Source organism: Rousettus aegyptiacus, unplaced genomic scaffold, assembly GCF_014176215.1.
Source record: "Rousettus aegyptiacus isolate mRouAeg1 unplaced genomic scaffold, mRouAeg1.p scaffold_m13_p_7, whole genome shotgun sequence".
Taxonomy (NCBI): Eukaryota; Metazoa; Chordata; class Mammalia; order Chiroptera; family Pteropodidae; genus Rousettus; species Rousettus aegyptiacus.
In genome coordinates this window covers 57,716,510-57,740,390 of record NW_023416310.1, presented here as the reverse complement: position 1 = coordinate 57,740,390, position 23,881 = coordinate 57,716,510, and the positions used below count along the sequence as shown (strand labels likewise).

The 23,881-nt window shown below is 40.9% G+C and overlaps 1 long non-coding RNA gene across 7 annotated transcripts in view; it reads right to left on the bottom strand.

The window, feature by feature from the left end:
* Nucleotides 1-3,994: 3,994 nt before the first annotated feature.
* The window catches only part of LOC107505950, a 34,376-nt gene continuing 14,489 nt past the window's right edge, over nucleotides 3,995-23,881 (bottom strand). Inside the window, exons 2-6 of one of the 7 annotated variants that reach the window (XR_004952107.1) lie at nucleotides 7,012-10,114; nucleotides 6,401-6,490; nucleotides 5,957-6,085; nucleotides 5,014-5,106; nucleotides 3,995-4,480 (exon numbers count right to left, since the gene is read on the bottom strand). This is a non-coding gene — a long non-coding RNA (uncharacterized LOC107505950). Of the gene's footprint in view, nucleotides 4,481-5,013; nucleotides 5,107-5,956; nucleotides 6,086-6,400; nucleotides 10,499-10,572; nucleotides 11,046-23,881 lie in introns of those variants that run through there. The other 6 variants (XR_004952110.1, XR_004952108.1, XR_001595816.2 and 3 more) reach the window with 6 other exon arrangements.

Sequence of the window (23,881 nt, the reverse complement as noted above, 5' to 3'; positions counted from 1 at the left end):
GTCTCTACCATAGAAATCTCTGTGGTACCTGCTGAGGTGGCCTAACTCTACTAGCCGTGCGACCTCGGGCAAGCTACTAACCCATGTGAGCCTCTGTTCTCACCTATGGAATGGGAACACCAGTAGCCTCCCTGCTCCGTCTTGCTGTGGGCCTTGAATGTCTACAGATAAGAAGGTCTAGGAACAGGGCTGGTTTCCTCTACTCCCTCGCTCTCGGCAAGGGTTAAGAATTCTGGGCAGCAGCCTGCAGCTGTGCTGCCCAGCAGGGCCATGTTCAAAGGAGGAAGAGGGTTCCTACACCACCCTCTTTCTTTCATCCTTACTCATGTCTACCCCGGCCCCAGCAGCGTGTGCGTCTCTACCTGTAGGAAGTGGCAACTTGTTTTCAGAAAGTGATCCCCAGCCCTGTGTGGGCCGCAAAGCTCATCCGAATCTACCACCCAGTCAAAAGGAAAGAGAGAAAGAGCCCTGTTTTCAGAGGCCTTTCCAGGTGTGGAGGACAAAAGAGATTTCCTCTGTCACTTCTTGGGAAACCTCCTCAGATGCGTCACTCCTTGGTGACCATGAGTCACTGATTCCTAGAGACCTCCTGACGACATAACTCAGTGCATCAACTCGAACAGAAGGAAACCATATTCTCCAACACCACATCAGTTGGAGATTTACAGAAATGTGCATGACACGTGTGATTCTTATCGAGCTGAACACAGAAGTGTGATTCCTATCAAGATGAACACAGAAATACTGAAAAGGCACTTCTAGTCCTGTACAGTATTATTGGCTAGCCAGGACTGAATTTTTTTCCCATTAAATTACTGTATTTTACATGCGAGTACCCATTTTAGAGCTCGGCTTAGGCTTCCGGACCTGAGCCAAAGCCATCTACATTTCTTTTCACATATTTTTAATTGCGAGCCATCTCTCATTCTGTCCCTCCTGTATGAGTGAACAACTCACTCTGCCCCTCTCTTCGCAGTTAGTGCTCCTCTTTCATATGCTTCTTGCTGCCAATTCAAATATAATTATTTGTGGCACCTTCTATGTGCCTGGCCTGCCCAGTGTTTGGATCTGGGCATGGCCAGGAGGACAGACATAGCCCCCAAGGCTCCTGTCCTGCTCATTGCACTTAACAAATAGGCTTCTAGGCCTAAGTTCCCTCCTTACTAGCCAATCCCTCATCTCCAGGTGGGACCAACGCCTGTGGGAGCCCTCTGGACCTGTCTTGCCTATACAAACGGTCAGCATTCCCAAGCCTTATGGCCAGAATCTGAATGAATAAATAAATAAAGGAGAAGGCTTATCTAAGAGGTCCTCAGGCTCCCACAGGCAGGTTCTGCTCCATATGTTAGTGAGCTGGGGGCCTTGCCCTCCTTTGGTGCCCCTCTCAGCACCCCTTTCCCAGGCGTCCCTACCCAACCTTTCCAGGCTCCTCCAGGTTGTGAGGACTCGAATTCCCCACATTTCCGAATGTTTACTCTGCCAAACACAGTCAACAAACACCTTGGAGAACACAAGTTCAACGAATTAGATATTACTTGAGCACCTCTTGTGTTCTTGGCACTAACATGTGCACATATGGACAGATACTGTGCCATGGGCTCACATCATCCTTGGGGACACAGACGAAAAACTAGCACCTTCGTGACTCTGAGAGTGCGGGCCCTCAGCACCTCACTTGCCCCATCTTAATGCCGGCCTTGGACAGACAATAAATAAGTGAATAGGCAAATGCCTAGATTATATTAACAAGTAGAAGGCATGAATTGCCTCTTCAAAAAAGTTGTGCTCTGCTGAAAAAAAATAGTCTGCAGTTTCTCACAGTAGATTTTGTGGAGGTCTCTGTGGTTGGGTGGGGGCAAAGTAGAGAGGGGAAGAACTGAAGTGTTGGTGGGGAGGCAGAGGCCCACCTTCCCCAACATAACCCTCACAGGTGCCCCTTCGGCATCCTGTGGGCCAAAAGCTGCTGCTTGGCTAGATCTGCTGGCTGGGTAGGACCAGGCCAAGCAAAAGCGAGGCCATGACTCCTGTCCCTCCACCCTCACCCGACTCCAGGCCTCAGCCAAGCTTGGGGGGCCTGGGGAGAAAAGAGCAATGGGAGATTCAGTCAGCACAAAAGATGGGACTGGCTGGAGATCCCCGAACCTCTGGGAGGGCAGAGCAGAGGAAGGCGGAGTTTAAGTTGTCCCTTCCACCCCATCGTGTTCCCTACAGCTACACTGATGCTTTGGTTTCAGGAAGGGGAGGAAGGGTGGACTCCACAAGAGAAGAAGGCCTGTGTGGTGGTCCTTTCCTGGGTCCCCAAAGCCCGCCTCTCCAGAGGCTCAAAATCCCATCCCCGGCAGCCCGTCTTGTGGTGCAGGGGGACTGAGGGGATAAGAAGAAACACGTGTTGGGGCTCAGATGGAAACCAGTCCTTGCTCTAACGGCTCCTCACGTCTTCCTCTTTGAGGACTCTGCCAGCCTACCTAGCACATAGGGAGCTTCTCAATGGAAGAAAGAATAATATTATTGGGATTTTATCTATGTCATATCCGGGTGAGTGTGTTCCTGCGTTTGGCGACTGAGGGTGGGGCAGGGATGTTTGCCTTGTAAACTACTCCTGATTATTGTGACATACATGGCCTTTCAATAGACAAATTTCCCCTAGTTGAGCCTTGTCAGACCCTGCGAATGTTCACTCAAAATCTCCCCACTTTCTTCCCTGTCCTGCTTTTAGTATCCAAACTGCATTAAGACCTTTGAGTGTATCTGCATGTTTAAGAGAGGAAGGTTGATTCCCATGTTCTCAATCTCCTCCCGTGACCTCTACACCAAAATTTCTTCTTTGTGACTTAGTCAAGGTTAAGAATACATTTTCCAGAAAAGTGGACACTTGTCATTTGCATACAAATGTCACTGGGTGGGTGAAAATGTGAAAAAAGTGATCCCACTCACTGCTGGAGAGGGCGTGAACAAGGACATTCATGCGGGTGGCTGATGGTATCATGAGACACTACAGCCTTTTGGAAAACAGTTTAATGATATCTAGTAACGTCTAATATAAACCACATACTCTAATCCAGCACGCCTGGAATATGTCCCTATAAAGCAAAAGCATTGCTACATAAGAATAAATATACAAAATGATTATTTCAATTTTATTTGTTTGGGAAAAATAAAAACCGGATACAACCCCGAGTGCATCAATAGGGAGTCACTAAATAAATTGATCTATCCACATCCTAACATATCATTCAGCCATCAAAAGAATGATTTAAAAGAATGATTTGGCGAGGTTGCCAGGTATCCTTAGGGAGGAAAAGCAGGATGCCAGAACATATTTAAAATATGATTCTATTTTTGTAAAGCAAATAATCACCTGCAGAAAACCCTATGCACGTCTATAGCTGAGCATACATGAGTGCATGAATAGGCAAACGGCACTGCAGGACACGCGCCTGATGGCCGACATTGGATGTGAGTGTTAAAAAGCCACAGTTCCTCTTGGAAAAGGAACCAGTTTCACTTAAGTAATGAGAGATTAAAACAAAAGTATTCCTCCCACTATTTTGATTGTTGGCTGTGAAAATTCAATTTCACAACACAGTAGAAAATGTCTAAGAGTCAATATTTTTATTTCTTCTTGCACCGCCTAATTCCAAATAGGATTTGGACAGTTTACCAAGCTTACACACAAGGGGAGCAGTAAATAAGAGCAAAACAACGGTGGAAAGAAGGTGGGGACGAAATAGTTGCATCATAATGGCACACTACCTACTGGTGTTCAACGTTCGTTTCCCACCCAAGCCAGTTCATTTGATGCTACACAAAAATGTAATGTTATTGTACCCTTTACCTTATTTTATATATCTCCTCTTAATTTCTACTTTTAGTTTTTGATTGTTCAAGGTAATTTATTTTCTCCTCTATATTTACCTCAATTTACAATCCACCACCTCAGAAATACCCTGCTGCTCTGGCTGTGGGTTCCTGGTGTGAATGCCCAGGGTTGTTCAGAAGGACAGTTAGATGAGAGGAAACAATTTCCACTCATTTAAACATTTTTCTGCTGAAGTATAATTTGTTCTTACAGTAGCTAAGCCTATTATTAGTTTCTACATTTAAAAAGATGGCATTTCAAACATAGGTACAACCAAGTTATTGGCTTACTAAAGCATGGCTCTATGGATTATGGTTTTTGTTTGTTTCTGTTTTTTTTTTGTTTTGTTTTGTTTTGTTTTGTTTTGTTTTTCTGAAAGCTTGAGAACAATACCTCCTTCAACTGCCTAAACTGCTAGTTTTCCATTTCTTACCAGGGTCCCAGAATTTATCTGACTTATCAAAGTGTCAGAATCCCCGAGGCTGATCTTCAGTTTCTACTATGACCCCTGGGGCAGAGAGAAGGGCAGATTTCCCACAAGCTTCATTCCTGGTTGGCCATGTTCTGCATGCTGTGTTTCTGGGTCCTACCGCAATGTTCCGTTTTTCCCATCATTAGGTCCTAGCAGAGAAAAAAAAAATTCAGAGATGGAGGAATGTGACTCGTCCATCTTTTTTAAGTCAGAAAGGTTTCTTTTCTCAAAGGCAAGAGCTTTTCCCTCCCAACAGGATTATCGACTACTAGATACATACTGGTCAATTTACTATTACTATTTCCAATGACTAAAATAAAGTGATACAAGAATAGACCCCATCAGCATATATGGATTACATGATACCAGTGGCATGCACATACATGGGGAAAGAATGGATTATATAAAGGGTGCTAAGACAATTGTTTAACTCTTTGGGAAAAAAATAAGTTTAGCTTTCACATCTTACTTATACCAAAAAAATTTCAGGTGGTTTAAATAAATCGATGTTTTTAAAAATATACTGAAAGAAATCAGAAAGTCAGTAATTTAAAGAATAATAAACTCTAATAAAAATTAAATTCAAACTTGTTTCTAATATATGTATATACACACACATGCACACACAGAGAGACAGAAAGAGAAAAGTTGAGTAGCAAACAAACAAAAAAAAACATTTTACCAGATTATACTAGAATATAATATTTCAGGTAGATGAAAGTGCTGATGAATGACCCCATTCTCATCCTGCCGCCGGGAGTGCAGACTGGTACCACTACCGTAAAGGAAATTCAGTAATATGTATCAAGAAGCTTAAAGTCGTGTATATTTTTTTGACCTAGCAATTCTACTCCTAGAAACTTATTATGAGAAGATTATTATGATTATGCACAGGCTTTTAACAGCAAAGACATGCATCAGATTATTGTGAGCATTGAGAACATGCGAAAAATCAAGAGTGAAATAAATAATAATGTATCCATACAAGGTAATGAGAACCATTAAAATAATGCTGTGCAAGAATATTTAATAACTGGAAAATATTCACAATGTATTTTTAAATTTAAAAATCGGGTTATAAAACACTAGATGTTATATGAATTCAATCTTTAAGGAGAGGGGAATTATCTGTTTGTAAAACACATGCATTAGAAAAAATAGTCAGAAAGAATATATTCCCAAATGTTAACTCTGATTGTTACAGAGGCTGGGGGAGGAGGTAAATTAGAGGTAATTTTTACCTTCTTGTTTATGCATGTGCATGACTTCCATCTGTGTATTACATTTATAGCCAGGCAAAACAATAAAGCAATTTCAATTTTGAAAAAAATATGTATGAGAAGAATTGTGATGACAAGAAAAGGTATTGTTTAAAAACTTTTTAATATTATTACAGTAACTAGAGTACTGCCCCATTTTAAAGAGAAAATCTGGAAGGTAATAGATCAGAGGTTGCCAGTTGTATATTTAGGGGTAGGGCTCTACAAATATTTTATTTTCCTCTTCTCTCTGCTTTGCTATATCCTGGATTTTCTCTAAAAATATTCATGATTTTGATAATAAGAAAATAATCTTTATATGGCTGTAACTATCTAAAACATACTTGAATAGAACTTTTCTCTTACATGTTGGCTCCAAATATCACAGGCTTCTCATTGCTCTGAGGGTTTCACTTCTGTGTCCAGGGCTGTTCAAAAGACGTCTGACCTTCAGAAGTGAGCTCAACTACAGCATCCCCTGCAGCTGCAAATCTCCTTGGAGAGGAAAAAAACAATCATCGAATAACAAACAACAAAAACAAGTTTAGAATGTCCAAAATATAAATGAGATTATCTACTTTATACATTTATTTTAAAAGGTTGTCTGTGAGTCTGACCACACACACTCATACAGAAACACACATTTCTCCTTGTGTTCAAAGAAGGGTTGACCATGTTCAATGTCACTAAGTTTAAAGTGACCAGATGATCCGTCCCTTTACACATTGTTTATTGACGTTTACTTTCACTTGCCAGCTACAATCTCCATGTATTAAGCACTTATTATGGCTTGTTACCGTACTGTTTTACCTGCTTCTCTCAGTTAACCCCTTCTGCATGTCTGCACGCTTGCCATTTTACGAGCAGGACCGTAAGCCTAAGCTCCATCAAGTCACTAGGCTGGAAAACGAAAGGCAGAGGTAGGATTTACCCAAAAATCATCACCCAAGATGAAATGTCCTATCCCCTAACCCTGACCCATGCGGACAAGAGCAAGAACAGTTTAATCTTAGCTTTTGCACAAGTTTACCTAATCTTGTCACTATACGAAGCCCCAGAGCTCGTCATCCCTGCATATAAGCCATCCTGTGAGCTCTTTATCTACCCTAGTTGTGGCTGAAGCTGCAGCAAGATGTAACTAAAATTCAAAAATCTTTGTGACCGATCAATCTGATCCTTTACCATTATAGACCTCTATGTTGGAAAAGGAACTTAAAGTCTATCTAATTCACCTTCCCAAGTAATACTTTACGACAACCCTACCAAGTGCTTGTCCACCCCGGATTTAAACACCTCCTGTAGCATGGAACTCACATTCTCTGAGCAACTCACTTCACATTTAACTAGTTCTACCAGAAAGCGTTTTTCTTTAAGGAAGCCCTGCAAGTTTCCAAGAACCCCTCAAAAGCATGTCTACTCACTTGACTGCAGTTTTGAATCACTAAGGCACCAAGACAACCTTTTTGATGCTGTGAAATTCAGTATTGTTCATGCGTGACCATTTCCATTGACAGTTCCCAATGTGCCAGCTGTCACTCCACCCTCGCTAGCCCACTCAAGGAAGCTACCAACAGTACAAGGCAGCAAATGCCACTGTATTCTACAGAAATAATCTTAACCTGCTCTCCTTTCTTGCAAGAGGGTATTTTTGATTGTCACACTTCTCACCCAGCAGTGACACAGTAAGGTACCACACAGAGAGGGGTAAGAAGGCACACTGCAGTTCTCCTCACGTGACGAGGCTCAGGCGACGTGTCCAGTGCTAGCACAGTCTGTTGGTGCTCCTTCGGTCCAGAGCCACTGCAGCAGTCAATGATATCATTATGAATTGATCAGTGGTTCCTGTTTCCTCTTCATTTACAAATTAATGTCACAGATTCTCAGAATATTTTATTGTTTGCAAGAAAATCACCTTTTAGTGTCATTTTTTATTTTGTTTTGTTTATAAGGAGGTGCATATTAACTTTATAACTCCATTATCTGCCACACAACTGAGGAGATGTCCCTGGCTAAGCAGGGGGCAGGTGTGACTGCCTCTACACTTCAGTGGCCCACATGGACCCCTCTGACAACAAGGGGTAAAGCTCAGAGGACAGCACAGGCCTTTGGTTGCCTACACAGCACTCCCCCACGAGACCACACTTCCTTCCCGGTTTTCAAGGGCACATCAATAAATGAGACTCTCTAAAAACCACCTAAAAACGCAAGTGCCTCAGCCTGTTTGGTCTACAAATTTATCAAAGTTTGGGGGAGCCGTCCGGGACCTTTTCCTCCAAAAGCTTTAGACGTCCACATCTACACATCCAGGTACGTGCTCCTGTTCATGACGGCACATGCCCCGTGTCTCCTTCCTGAGGAAGGGTCTGTGGCTGCTCTCCACGATGTGTCCCTGCGGGTGCTGACAGACTCGTGCTGAGTCATGCAGCCTGGCACAGACAGGTAATGGCAATAAAGGGCAGGGTTGGATGGGCAGGAGGTGAGCAGCATGAGAAGAAAGTAGCCCTTTCTCAGAAGCTCTGGTTGTGGTCTGCTGACCATTCAGACCTGGAGGTGGCAGCCAAGAGTGGTCAAGCACTTTTCTCCTCCCTTGTTGTTCCTGCACACATTTTCTGTTGTTTTCTCCCCTGAGGTGTCTGGCCGATGGGGATCAGCCTATAGGAAGCTGAACTGGCTGGACCCCAGGGTCCCAGGGCTGCGGTCTCTCCCTGAGCTTTGGGACATCCTTCTAGCTCAGAGCTTCTCCCACCTGAGATGGTGGTGCTGGGTGGTGTCTGCCAGAGTAGCCATTCTCAGATTCCAGAGTAATCACCCTGACCAAAAGCTGTCCACAAGGTTCTACGTACATGCTTGCGGGTTGTTGCAACAGTGACAGTCTTGGGCTACACTTGAAACAGAATCAGGTTAAAATGTATAAAACTCCCTGGGCCTTGAGCCCTGGGCCCTTTCCCGAAGAAGTTAAAGGGAATCTCCCAAGGAGGAGTTGAGGGGATAGCTTGAAGCAGGTGATCTCCCCCCACAAATCGGGGGTGTCAGGCAGAGCTGCTGTCACCCTGGATCCCACCTGAGCACCTGCCCCTTTCATGTGGGAATGTAATGTAGAGCAGCCCCTCCCTCCTCCAGCACCCCCACCCCTAACCACCTGCCTGGGGCAGGAGGAACAAGTTCACTTACAAACACAGATGCCATGTCATCCGGGTTTTGTCCCTAGCCTCCTCGGCCTGCCCGCAGCCGCCTAAAGCACTGCGGAGGGTCAAAAACCACAGGGCCCAAAAAACTGCTAAGACTTTTGAAACCCAATTTAGAGATCAAGCCTCGGGAAATATCACTCTTAGTATTATTAGCATTATTTAATAGCACTGTTTATGTATTTTAGAAATATGGAAAACAACCTAAATGATCGACAGTAAGTGGGAATTTTAGTAAACGTCATTCATTTACTTGGTAGATCATTATTCGGTGTTCAAAAATTGTGGTCATAAAGGTTTTATGAGACTCAGAGAATGTTTATGCAAATAACTAAATTAAAAAGAGGACATTCATTTCATTTACAGTAAGTTAGGTCAAGGCTTTAGGAACGAAGCACAAGAAAGCACATTTGAGTGTGCTCTGAAGAGACTAAAATCTTTTTTCATCTTCTATGGTGGGCCCTGCTCTTCCCACCTCTCCCCTCCTCCACCTACAGGCCTTCCTCTCTCTCCCCCAGGCCAGTGGAATGATGAGAAGCCCCCTACCCCAGGACCTTGGGAGGAAATGGTTGGGGATGGGGGCAGACCGTTTTACTCTTTTCATTTGCTCATTCATCCAATCTCATATTCATTTTTATTTACTTTTCTCCTTCACCTTGTGCAGTTGGCTTCTCATCCCTAAGCCTCGGTTTCCATTCCTACAAATTGGAGATAACAATTACCTCCCTGCTTAATGCCAGACACCATAAACACAGCCCCCTAACAATGCACAAAGACTCAGAACAAAGCGGTAGCCACGGCACGGGCCGTGGAGAGGCTGCACTGATCTGCGCCTCAGTCTCTGTGTCTGAGAAGCCTGGCTGCTGGGTACCTGGCCCAAGAAGTCATAACGGTGCAAAGTGTGGCAGCTTCAGTGCCCAGCATGAAGTGCTGGTATTTGTTTCTCATCCTCCTGTATGCTTGGCCGAGCCCAGGACCCTCCTTCCTCTTCTAAGGCTTGCCATCTCCCCCAGGACCTCTGCACACAGGCTCTCCACACACTTACACGCTTGCACACACAAACACACATACTGCAGCAAGGCCTCTCCCTCCTCAGGCTTTGTGCTCTCCTCCCTCTGCCCAGAGCCCCAGGGCTCCTCTTCACCCTCCTGAGGGACCACTCACCAGAATCCTACAAGCATTCAGAGTTTCCAGAAGGCTCCACGGGGTTGTTCGTCACCACGCTTAGGAGCTTATCACACTCCGTTCTTTCTTCTGTGTTTTCTTTGTTATCTCTGTTCTGCTACTCTGTCAGCCTCAGAGACCACATATGCTTCTTGAGTGTTGCTTAACCACCGGCCTAGCACAATAATATTACAATGATGAGCAAATAAACATTGTAAAATGGAAACAAATCAGGGACTGGTTCTTATCTTCAGAGAGCTTTAAAACTGGTTAAGGAAGAAATACAAATGTATGATTCCACTTATATGAGGCACCTAAAATAGTCAAATTCATGGAGACAGAAAGCAGAATGGTAGTAGCAAGGGGCTGGGAGGAAGGAAAATGGAAATGATGAAAAAGTCCTGGAGATGGATTGGTGCTGATGGTTTGCAACAGCAACGTGAATGTATATAATGATATTGAACTGTATACTGTAAAATGGTTAAAATGGTAAATTTCGTTCCATCTTTTACCACGATTTTAAAAATTCTTAATTGTTGTAAAGAAAAATATAAATACATGAAACCAGAGAATTATGAGACAACATATAAATAAATGGCATAGATAGTATGGGGCAAAAAGTGGCGCACACACTGCTTGATTCGGCCCCCAGAAGAAAAACGCCCAGTTCTGAAGGCTGTCTCTGCAGTGGAGTGCGTCTTTGTGCCGAGCTCTTCTCCCCCTGAAAGGGAAGCGAGTTATTTTTAAGTCTTCCATTTGTAAAAGCAATATAATTGCAGCAAAATACATTGAAGAAATTTAGAAACTAGAAAAAAAGAGTAAAGGAAAATCATCTTCTGTTTTCGAAACATTTTTTACATAGTTTAATCATGCTGAATGTACGTTTTTATAAAATATACCAGAGTATTTTTCTTGTTCTTACATAGTTTCATAATTATAACACGTTATAATTTTAATGCTTAAAATTATGTTGAAAGGATTATCAGAGTTTACTTAAATAATCCTTTATTTCTTAACATTTCACTTGCTTCCAATATTTAACATCTCTGTTAATACTGCATTGTGCCAAGTCTAAGATTCTATCGACTGGGGAAGTTTTCCAGATTGGAATTACTGAGCATATATGGGTGTAAACATTTTTATAGCTTTTAATACTTGGTATCAAATTGCGTTCCAGGCCACCAGTATGTAACCAGTTTTACCCCCCTTTTACCCACAATAGGTGTCACCTTTTTTAACCCCTGCAAGGTTATAGGTGGGAAATACTTTGTAAGCATTGATATGATTTTGTACTAGAAGATTGCCACATCTTTTAAAAGACGATTTTTAGAGCAATGTTAGGGGAAGGTACAGAGATTTCTCATATACCCCTGGGTCCCACACTTGTGTAATCTCCCCGTTACCAACATCTTCCACCGGAGTGGTACATTTGTTAGAATACATGAACCTACATTGACACATCATTATCACCCAAAGTCCATAATTTACATGAGGATTCACTCTGGATGTTGTATATTCTATGGTTTTGAACAAATGTGTAATGGCATGCACCCATCGTTATAATATCATACAGAGTAGTTTCACTGGCCTAAAAATCCTCATGCTCTTCCTGTTCATCTCTCCCTCCCCTCTAATCACTGGCAACCACTGATCTTTTTACTGTCTCCACAGTTTTGTCTTTTGCAGAATGTCATATAGCTGTAATCCTACAGTGTGGAGTCTTTTCATATTGTCTCCATTCACTTAGTAACATGCATTTGAGGTTCCCTCATGTTTTTCTATGGCTCGATAGCTCATTTCTTTTGAGTATTGAATAATATTCCATTGTCTGGATATTCCACAGTTTATCGCCCATTCACCTACTGAAGGACGTCTTGGTTGCTACCAATTTGGCAATTATGAATAAAGCTGCTATAAAGGTCTATACACAGATGTTTGTGTGGACATAAGTTTTCAGCACCTTTGGATAAAAAACAAGGAGTGTGACTGTTGGATCGTATAAGAGTATGTTTAGTTTTGTAAAAAAATCTAGTAAACCGTCTTCCAAAGTGGCTCTACCTTTTTGCATTCCCACCAGCAATGAATGAGGATTCCTGTTGTTCCATTTCCTCACCAGCATTTGGTATTGTCAGTGTTTTCGATTTTGATCCTTCTAATAGGTATATAATGGTATCTCATCGTTGTTTTAATTTTCCTTTCCCTGATAACACATGTGGAACATTTTTTCTTATGTTTATTTGCCATCTGTTTGTCTCCTTTGGTAAGATACCTGTTAAAATGTTGGGCCCATTTTTTAATCAGCTTGTTTATTTTCTTATTGTTGAGCTTTTTATGTCTTTATCAGATGTGTCTTTTGCAAGTATTTTCTCTAAGTGTATGGCTTGTCTGATCATTCTCCTGACATTGATTTAACAGAGCAACAGCTTTTAATTTTAATGAAGTTCAATTTATCAATTGTTTCTTTCATTTCTTAGAAGAAGGCAGCCTTTTAAAACTCTATGTTTCCCCAAGTGGAATATCTTTCCTTGTAGTGCAGAGACCTCCCAGCTGTGTTCATAGAGATAAAGCATACAGCTTATGCTATAAATATGGCAGGAACTCAAACCATAGATAGGGTACCTGTTTCATCTCTACCACATGCCTGGAGCATATCAGGGCAGGCTTATTTGGAAACTCTAATCTAAGTGCCGAGTTGCACAGAGTTGCTTGGGAAGGCAGCAAAGGAGACCTCACTGAGGCTGCCAGGCAGAGGCCCCTCACTCAGGATGCGCAGATGAATAATCCAGAACCTGAAAGCAGTGCCCAAAGTGCACCCCTCCCAAAAGAAAGAGGAGTGGGACCAGGAAATGCAACAGAATAAAGGAATCAGGAATTAAGCCGTGGAAGGGAAGGGTACAGGAAGCAGGAGGCAGTAGGCACCGCTCTGTAGAGAGAACGCGCTTCCTTTGGAGGAGACTGGTTACTGGTTACTGTGGGGGTTTTCCCTCACTGCAACAGGGGTTTGCTAAAAGTGAAAATGTGATTTTCCAAAGGTTTTAAAGGGGTTTTCCTTGGGAGGGAAGATGTTCCACTGGGGGTCCACACTGATTTAAAAACAATCACTCAGGCCTCACTGCAATGGGCCCCAACTTGCCCTGTATCCCAGCCTGGGCTACAGTGTGAAAGAGCCCTGTTGCCTCTTAGCCTGAGTGTGCCTGTCAGGACTAGATCCATCTTCTTCCTCATCACAAGACATAAGAGTAATAAAGCTCCCATCTGCCACGTACTTCCCAGGTGCCAGCGCCATACTGGGAGCTGCACGTCCCTTTTTCTATTTGCTTTCTTAACAACCTAATATGACAAATATCAGCGACACCTTTAACAGGTGAGGACACTAAGGCTCAGAGAGACTCTACAGCATTTAATAAACTGGAAGCTAGGATTCAATTCCAGGTGACCTGACAACAATGCCTTACCTACTTCCCACATAGTTGCCAGAAATAGCCCTTGAGATTTTGAGGAGCAACAAGCCTGAGAGTTTGGAGGAGAACATAGGAGAAAGCCTATGTAACCTGAAAAAAGTTGGAGTTATTGAATTATTTGGGGGGGATAAAAAAACCAAATAAGTTGGCCCTTTCAAACCCAGCTACATAGAGTGGTTCAGGAGAAGAGGGAAGGTGGGCGGGAGCAAATGGGGCGGACAGGATAGATCAGTAGTTAGGGCAGCAACTGGCACCTGGCTGACCTGGGCAGCCTCTGTAACCCTGGGCAAGTGACCCTGGCAATTTTTCTCACAGTTTTATTGAGATATAATGGACACATAACACTGTATTAGTTTAAGGGGCACAATGTAATAATCTGACATATGCATATATTGCAAAATGATTACCACGATAGTCTAGTTAACATCCATCACCATACATCGTTAAAATTTTTTTTCTTGTGATGAGAACTTTTAAGATCTACTCTCTTGGCAACTTGCAAATATGCAATATGATATTGTTAGCTGTAATCACCATGCTATACATTATATCCCCATGCCGCTTATTTTATAACTGTAAATTTGTGCCTTTTAACCCCCTTTACCTATTTTTCTCACCCCCACCCTCACCTCTGGAAACCACTAATTGTTCCCTATTTCTATGAGTTCAGTTTTTTAGATTCCACATGTGAGATCATATAATATTTGTCTTTACCTGTTTGAGTTACTTCACTTAGCATAATACCCTCAAGATTTGTCCATATTGTTGCAAATGGCAGGATTTTCTTTGTTTATATGACCGAACAGTATTCCATTATATATATGTACCACATCTTCTTTATTCACTTGTCTATCAATAGACACAGGTTGTTTCCATATCTTGGCTACTATAAATAATGCTGCAGTGAATATAGACAGCAATTTTGTTTCCTTTGAGTATATGCTCAGAAGTGGAAGTGATGAATCATGATAGTTCTACTTTTAACTTTTTGATAAATCATCATACTGTTTTGCATAGTAGTTGTTCAATTTACATTCCCACAATAATCCTTTTCTCCACATCCTCAGCAACAATTATCTCTTGTCTTTTTGATGATAGCCATTCTAACACTTATGAGGTGATATCTCATTGAGGTTTTGATTTGCATTTTTATGATGATCAGCGATGTTGAAAATCTTTTCACATACCTGTTGGCCATTTGTATGTCTTCTTTGGGAAAATATCTATTCAATTCTCTGCCCATTTTTTAATAGAACTGTTTGTGGGTTTTTGCTATTGAGTTATATGAGTTCTTTATATATTTTGAATACTAATCTCTTAAAGGATGTATGATTTGTCTGGTTACTTTTGAATAGCTTAAATCTCACTCCCACTCAAGGCAAGCAAAAGATGTTTTGTTAATCTTCAAAATTCTAGTACTGTTGACCCTTGCACAAGGTAGATAATAGGCCACTGACTTCCTACAGAATTGAAATCCAAGTATAACTAGTAGTTTAATCCTGCCTGAAATACAATAGGTACTCATTACATGTAATTATTCTATTAATCTTCTAAAGAGGATAGTTTTTAAATTTTTGTTTTAAAAATGAAATATGTCAAATGTAAAGAAAAGTTATTTTCTTTATATGGCTAAAAGTTATAAAATAGATCCCCAAATACCCACTGTCAGATTTGCAAATTTTAACATTTTGTCAAATTTTCTTCAATTTTTTATTTCGTAAAAAATAAAATGTTAGTACCTACTTTATCACCATTTCATCCTCCACTACCACTCACTACCAAGGTAATTCTTATCCTGAGGTTTGTGAATTCTACCTGTCCAGGATTTTATATTTTTACACTTGTAGTACTTATATAAGTATATACTTATAAATAATGATATAATAATAAATTATATATTGTATTATTTACATGTCATTTTATTTTTTATAAATGATGTCAGATTGCATGTATACTTAAGAAATTTGCTGGTTTCATGTCAAGATAATGGAGTAGATAAATGCTGAGCAGGGGGGAACCTTTCCCTCAGACAGAAGTGCTGGCAGAAAGCATTGTTTCTCTTTTGAGCCCTCCCTGCTCCCAGCATTTATATGCAGGTAGCCACCATATCTGAGTCTCCATCAACCTGGCTAACACATTTGCCCCACCCTGGTGATTCCTTCATACTCTGCCCCACCCAACTTGCAGGCCTACCCAAGCCGCTTCCACTGGCTTTTTCATACAAATGTCTTGTCTTGGCTTGAGCTGCAGACTTTCCTAAAATCACTCAAAGATTCACAAACCCCAAACAAGCAGCATCTGGCCTTGGCGTGCCCCACACCTCTTGCTCAGCAGCTCCAAGCCTAGTAATAGCAAGAGCTGCCCTCAGTTGATAGCCCAGCTTCTCCCAGGCACCTTCAAACCGGGCACAAGTGGCAACCATCTGAAGATTATTTTGTAGCTCATACCAAGTGGCCCTGGGCAGGACACAGGCAGCAGCTGACCTTGACTTGCACCATAGCTTCTCCCAAAAGACACCAGAATCAACACATCCTATGGCCAGCTTCGAACTACAACAGAGCGCCACTCAACCCCCTTCATAAATGACACGTCCAAAGGGCAGACTCAGCAGGCACCAGAGTCCTGTTAAAGCAAATCCTGCTTCATAAGGTCAGCCCCAGCACAAATCTCCTCCACTGTAGTCATGGCCAGTTCTCAGAACCAATCAGCCTCAGGGTCAATCCCTCCCACTGACATGTCAACAACAATCAATGCTTAATTACAACAGGAGGGCACACACAACCCACACAAGGAAGACACGTGGGGCACCCTGCTCAAGTGACCAATGAGACTGTGACACTGGGAACCACAGGAAACCTAATATATAAAGCCACTCTACTAAGTCCAGGAGAAATAGCAACTCTACTTAATACATAGAAACAAACATACAGAGGTAGTCAAAACTGGAGACAAAGAAAGAACATGTCTCAAATGAAAGAACACAACAAAGCTCCAGTAAAAGAACTAAACAAAATGGAGATAATCTATCAGATGCAGAGTTCAAAACACTGGTTGTAAGGATGCTCAACTGATTTAGAGGAAGAGAAGATGAACTCAGTGAAAACTTTAACAAAGAGATAGGAAACATAAAAAATGGAGATAGAGACATAAAAAAGAACTAGTCAGAAATGAAGAATACAATGATTTAAATGAAAAATTTGTTAGAGGAAATCAATAGTAGATTATATGAAGCAGAGGACCAAATCAGCAATCTGAAAGACAAGATCAGAAACCACTCAATCAGAACAACAAGAAAAAATAATCCAAAAAAATAAGGATAGTTTAAGGGACCTCTTGGACAACACCAAGCATACAAACATTCACATCATAGGGGTACCAGAAGGAGAAGAGAGAGAGCAAGGAATTGTAAAACTAAAGAAATAATTATTGAAAACTTCCCTAACCTGTTGAAGGAAATAGACACACAAGCCCAGTATGCACAGAAAATTCCAAACATGATGAACCCAAAGAGGCCCACAGCAAGATACATCAAAATTAAAATGCTAAAGGTTAAAGAGAAAAGAAGACTCTTAATAACAGCAAGAGAAAAGCGGTTAGTTGCCCACAAGGGAGCTCCCATAAGACTGTCAGCTGATTTCTCAAAAGAAACATTATAGGCCAGAAGGGATTGGCAGGAAATATTCAAAGTGATGAAAAACAAGGACCTACAACCAAGATTACTCTACACAGCAAAACTATCATTTAGAGTCAAAGGACAGATAAAGAGCTTCCCAGACAAGAAAAAGCTAAAGGAGTTTATCACCACCAAACCAGTATTACAAGAAATATTACAAAACTTCTTTGAGAAAAGGAGAAGGAGAAGAAGGGAGAAGGGAATGAGAGGGGGGAGGAGGATATCAAAAATATAAATAATAAAATGGCAATAACTACGTATTTACCAATAATTGCTTTAAATGTAAATAAATTAAATGCATCAATCAAAAGACTTACAGTGGCTGAATGGATAAGAAAACAAGACCCTTACATATGCTGCCTACGAGAGACTCATTTTGGATCAGAAGACACACAAAGACTGAAAAAAAAAGAAATGGAGAAAGATATTTTGTGAAAATGGAAATGAAAAACAAAAGCTGGGGTAATAGTACTTATATCAGACAAAATAGACTTTAAAATAAAGGCTTTAACAAGAGTCAACAAAGGACCCAGTAATTCCACTTCTGGGTATTTATATGAGGAAATCCAAAACATTAATTCAAAAAGATCTATGCACCCCTATGGTCACTGCAGTATTGTTTACAATAGCCAAGATATAGAAGCAACCTGTGTCCATCAATAGTAAAACAGATAGAGCAGTAGTACATATATAGAATGGAATATTATTCAGCCATAAAAAAGAATGAAATCTTGCCAACTGCAACAACATGGAGGTGTTGTTGGTAGTTACAATGGAGGGTAAAGTATAGCATAAGAAATATAGTCAATAATATTGTAATAACTATGTATGGTGTCAGATGGGTACTAGATTCATCAGGGTGATCACTTAAGGAGTTATATAAATGTCTAATAACTATATTATATACCTGAAACTAATATAATATTGTGTCAACTATAATTGAAAAATAAAAATTATTTTTTAAAAATTTACTTATTTCTTTGAACATCACACTTTTGAGATTTATTTTTGATGCCTGTGGATCCATCTCATTAATGGTGCTATTTCATTTATTACCATTTTTTACTCATTCCCCTATTATTCAATGTTTATGTTTTTTCCATTTTTTGTTATTACAAATTTCCAATATCTGTTCTTCGAACATTCTTATACTTCAAAATTTCTCTGAGTAATGAACCTAAAAGCAGAAGTGCTGGGGTTGAAAGGTTGGAGAAATGGTAAGCATCTTTATTTTTGCTAGATATTGCCAACTTGTTTCCAAAGTGGTTGTAACAATTTATATTTCCATTATAGCCTAACCAAAAAGGATTCATTTGCTTACATGCATCAAAGCCAAACGACATACAAACAGGGGTTTGCAGCAAAGGAATTAAGGGTTTATTTAAGGACATGATGCCAAGCCCAGAGCCACAAATAAGCTAGTGCTCAAAGATCTGGCTCCTTTTTGGTCTCTAAGAGTTAAGTTATATAGGGGAAAACTCATCAGTCATGATAGCTAAGAGAATTGGGGTTGTGAGCTCTACTAATTAGTCAGAGCTAGAGTAGGAGGCAGTTGATAATGGCATCAGGTCCTAATGTCAATCATAGCATAGTTCTTCCTGGTTTTGAGTGGATGTGATCAATAGGGTCATTCCACCTTCATGAGTCTGGAGCTGAAACTTAGCTTAGGCCTAGATGAAATCTTCAGTTTGACCGAAACTGTTTCTTTGGTCAACAGACTTGAGGCGCTGTTCTTAAGACTGATGCTGACCAGAATCTGATGTCCAAAGGGTTTAATAATTAAGGGAGTGGTCTTGCAGTACATGCAAAGGTGGAAGGATAAGGAAAGAAAAAAAGCAAGTGAGTTATGGTGCTATTAGAAAAAAATGAGGCCAGTTTGAATCAAGAAGAAAGAAAAGATAAAAGTCATCTTAAAGAAGTGAAGTTTTTACATCATCAATATTACATGAAAGTCCTTTGGCCATTTCTTCACTCATGCTTGATATAATTAGTCTTGTTAATTTTTGCTAATCTGATTATAAAGTATAGCAGTTGTTTTAATTTTCATTTCCTTTATTCAAAGACGATTTAGTGTCTTTTATATGAATATTGGCTGGTTCATGTACTTTGCTCATTTTAATTGAATTATTAGTCTTTATCTTATTTCTTTGTGTTGTTCTTATATATTATGAATAACGATCTTTTGTTGCTTCTATGCATTATAAATATCTTTTCCTAATCTGAGACTTGTTCTTTAACTTTGTACTTACTGGGTTTGTTTCATATTTTTCTTTTACCAGATTACTGGTTTATTACAGAGGATATTAAAAGGTACAAATCTAAGTGACGAGATACTAGATGAGGAGATATGTACAGTGAGGTCCAAAACAGGAGTTTCTGTCCCGGTGGAGTTTGGGGCCAGGCATGGTGGCTCATGGAAGCATTCTGGTTCCCCAATGTGGAAATTCTTTGAACCCTCTTCTTTTGGATTTCTTTGAGTTTTCATTGCATAAGCATGAATGAATTACTCATTAGCCATTGATGATTGATCCAACCTCCATCTCTCATCTCCTCTTTTTGGAAATCAAGCAGTTGGACTGAAAGTTCCAACCCTCTGTTCGTGGTTGGTTTCCCTGGCAATCATCCCCCATCCCTAGGTGCTTTCTGAAAGTCACCTTCTTTACATAAACCCAGTTGTTGTGGAAAGGGACTTGTTATGAATAACAAGACACCAATATCACCTTTATGGCTCTGAAGAGTTTTTAGGAACTGAAGCCAAATATTGTAATAAAATATGCTCCCATTGTCCTTATCACTCAGGAAATTCCAAGGATTTTGGGTTCTGTGAGCCAGGAACACAGGATGAAGACTAAATACGTATGACAAATACATTTTGGTCATTTGAATGACTTAACATTGTAAAGTTATAATACTCTTATGTAAATTTATGCCAGTTTAACTTCAAGGAGATATAAAAACTATACTTCTACAGAGCTCTGACCCCATCCCCTTTCAGTTATTGATGTCACAAAAGTACATCTTTATGCTTTGTGTCTTAAAACATAGAGTAATAATTGTTTTTTTAAATACATTAGTCTCTTAAATCGAGTAGAAATGAAAAATGTGGTGCTACAAACAAAATTTATAATAGCACTAACTTTTATAATCATCCAGTTATTGAAAGAACTCTCTCTTCATAAGTCTTTCCAATGTCCTTTTACTCTGACATGAAGTTCTTCATTCATGCAGGGCAGGTTTAGTAGTAAAGAATTCTCTCAGAATTTCTTAATTTCTCCCTCATTTTTAAAGGACAGTTCTATCAGACACAAGATATTTTCTTTCGGCACTTTGAATACATCAATCCCTGCCCTCTGGTCTCCAGGATTTCAGATGAAAATCTGCTCATGGTCTTATTAGCGAAAATATGAAAGCTATCTTTCTCTTAGTTTTATAGATGCTCATAACATATCTTATCATGTCTTATGCAGCAGAACATTTTCCTTCAGTATCCTGATGTCAGTTAAGTTGGAATTCAAAAGAATTAAATATTTTAAGTATATTATGAGGTCTTTTATTAAAACACAATTATTATTACAGATTTTCAAATTATAAATGAAAATGTCCACAGATATTAATTTCTAATAAAGTAAATATCAGTCTTTAATATCCCCCATAAACGAAAAGCTCTTTGGGATTTTTTTTCAGAGCAATGCTGTCTTGAGACCAAAAAGTGGGAAAGCTGCTATAGTTAATTCCTAGCCATGATTGGTCCATTTCTTGCTCTGACCTCAGAAGGTGTCATTGTGATGGAATTTCAAAAAACTTCTATTTAAGATGCTGGATTGACTGAAGTTTTTGTCCTTATAGCCCAGGATGCTGATTTCTGGTGACTAAACTATTAATTCTTTTTTTTTCTATTTCTATTTTGTGTATTTTTTCTTTATCCTTTTCCCCTTGTCTCATATTTCTTTAATAATTTCATTTTTTTCTTGTTTTTCTTTGTTCTTTTTCTCATCTTTCTTTATTCTTTTCATCTTTTTCTCTTTTTTCATTTTTTATATTTTATTTTTCTCAATCTTTTGTTCTTTTCTCATTTTTTATTTTCTGTTTTTTTCTCATTTGTTTCTTTAATTTTTTTAGTTTTGTTGGCATAGTTGGTATGGTTATTATTGTTTATTAGCATAGTTGGTAATCATAGTTAGCATTGTTAGTATTGGTTAGCACAGTAGAGTTAGTACTGTTTGTTAGCAGAGTTAGTAAGCATAGTTAGCATTGTTAGTGTTGTCAGTTAGTGGAGTTAGCAGGTCACCATGCCGTATGACCTACCTTGTAGCCATCTCTGCTGATGAGAAAGCCCCATGTTGGCCATTACGAGTTCCTGAACACCACTGGCCAGGAAACCTTTGTCAAGGTGAGGATGGCCTGGTACATTCTGACTGGGAAGTTATTAATCAGCAGGGCTCCTCCAGAGTTTTCTGAGAAGTCCTCTGCATGAAGGCGTTTAATGACCGGACTATCATAAAATTATTTGAGCTGACTGACACCAAGGAAACATTATTCCTCATTATGGAGCATGTTAGTGGAAGGAACATGTTTATCTACAGGAACCATGGCCACATGACTGAGAATGAGGCCCAAGGCATTTTCTGGCAGCTGCGCAGTCCTTCCACTAGAAGAGCATTGTCCACAGAGATCTAAAGCCAGATAACATGCTCTTTGAGGTTCAGATGAACATAAAAATTGCAAACTTTGGCCTCAGAAATGAGTTTATCATCCATAAGCTGAGCACATTCTGTGGCAGCCCTTAATAAACCTCCCCAGAACTCTTCCTGAGCCAAAACTCTGACAGCCCCACAGTAGATATATAGAGTCTGGAAGTAGTCCTATATAAGGTGGTTACTGGGACCTTGCCTTTCATGGGACAGGACTCCTGGAAGCTGCAGCAGTGGATTATAAGCAGGCAATACCACGTGCCAGTTTTATCTTTTGAATGCAAAAATCTCTTAAAGAAATTGATGACGCTTGACTTCAGGAAAAGAGAAACTATAAAAAGTAATGAGTGACCCATGACTAAACGTGGGCCAGGAAGAGGAACTCAGCTGCACTGTGACATGGACCCTTGGGTGACAGAGGTGATGATAAACATGGGGTTTGTGTGGGACCAGATCCAGGACTCATTAGTAGGCAGGAAGTATGACCACATGATGGCCACTTATGTCATTCTGAGCATCAAGAAAGCCAAGGTAGAAGGGGACACCACCGTGGTAAGTCCCCTCCCTTTCCCTGACCTCAGCAGCTGTAGCCCCGCCCCAAGCCGGGAGGTCTCTGCACACCCAGGGAAATGCAGCTGTAGTGGGCCTGCATTTTCCACCTGGATCTGCACGAGGGAAAATCAGCGGTGCAAGGAGCAGGAGTCAGGATAGAAAGCTAAAGAGCCTGCCACTTCCCTAGCCAGCCCTGAGTTAAAGACTGTAACCCTCAGTCCAGCCTCACAGTGCAGACCTGGGGGCTCCCCCTCTACACATAGCATCAGCAGCAGCATCAGTGGAACCCCAGAGGGAAACAGCTGCCCCCAGCATCTGTCCTACAAGAACAATTCCCTCCACTGTTTTAAGAAAGCTCTGCTCTAGGTAGTCCAGCAAGAAGAGCCATGGCAAATGGGACAGAATAAAGCCAACTTAAATTGTGGATGACCAAGGCAAGGTCACAAGCAAAGACTGGAGAAATCAAGCCATGCTCCCTGCATATTAAATGCAAAATTCAAAGATGCTGAGCTCCAGGGAGGCTGGCAATGGGATATGGGAGATTGACCAGAGGCTAAACATAAAGAGCTGCAGGTGGGCATGATGCAAGAAGTACAGCTCTGTGTGAAGGGCCCCTGGGCAAGAGCACTTGGCCCAGCAGGTGATGGAGGTGTGCATATTGCTGCGGGTTCCCTGCATGGGATTAAAATCAGGCACCTCTGTAACCTACAGAAGTATTATATCCAAAATACCTGGTCAACTTGAAGCCCCCTGGGGGACAAGAAGGGACCATCCTCACTGCAGGTCTACCCTTTGGCCCCCCACCAGGGTGAAACTTCAGAGACTGGACTGTTTTTCCTGGGGCCCTTCTCTGTCTTTTCTTCCATGTTTGTGGGGTAGGGAGCAATTCTTATTAAAGCACTAAATTCATCCAGATCATGTAATAAATTTGATGCTTCAGAAAGATATACATGATATTCTGTTTTCCATTCTCCCTGCTAAGAATTGGGGCTGTTCATTCTCCAGTTAGAGATGTGTATAGTGATATAGTACCTGGACTTAAATCAGAACAACTACTGAATAAATGACTGAAGAGAATAATCACTGGAACTCCCAACAGCAATGAATGTGGTTCCTAAGGGAAAAGGCTGTGAGCCATACTCCAAGGCAGGAAGGCAAAAATTGTGTTAGCTTCCTACACTCACATTGCCTAACATTTGCAAAAGGACTAAGGGGCCTTTGGGCCTGTGGCTTATGTTAATTATGACCAACAGGTCTATAATAGGATAACAGTGTTCTATGACCCAGCCTGGGTGGAGAGAGGAGGTCAGAGAAGTGGCATGGGTGTGGTCTCAAAGTGGCTTAGTGGTTACTTGCCTGTGCAAGCTGAGTTTCCTGACTGTGAGGTAGGCCCAATGCACGGGTTTGACCACAGTAAATGGAGAGGAGGTACAGGAGCAGGAGAAAGCTGGAGTGCATACAGGACAGAGGTGGGGAGCGAGGCTGGGGAGTGGGTTGTTGGACCAGTACTCCTTGTTTCTAGAACCACCTCCACTGGTGCATTTTGCTTTGTGTCTTCAAACTTA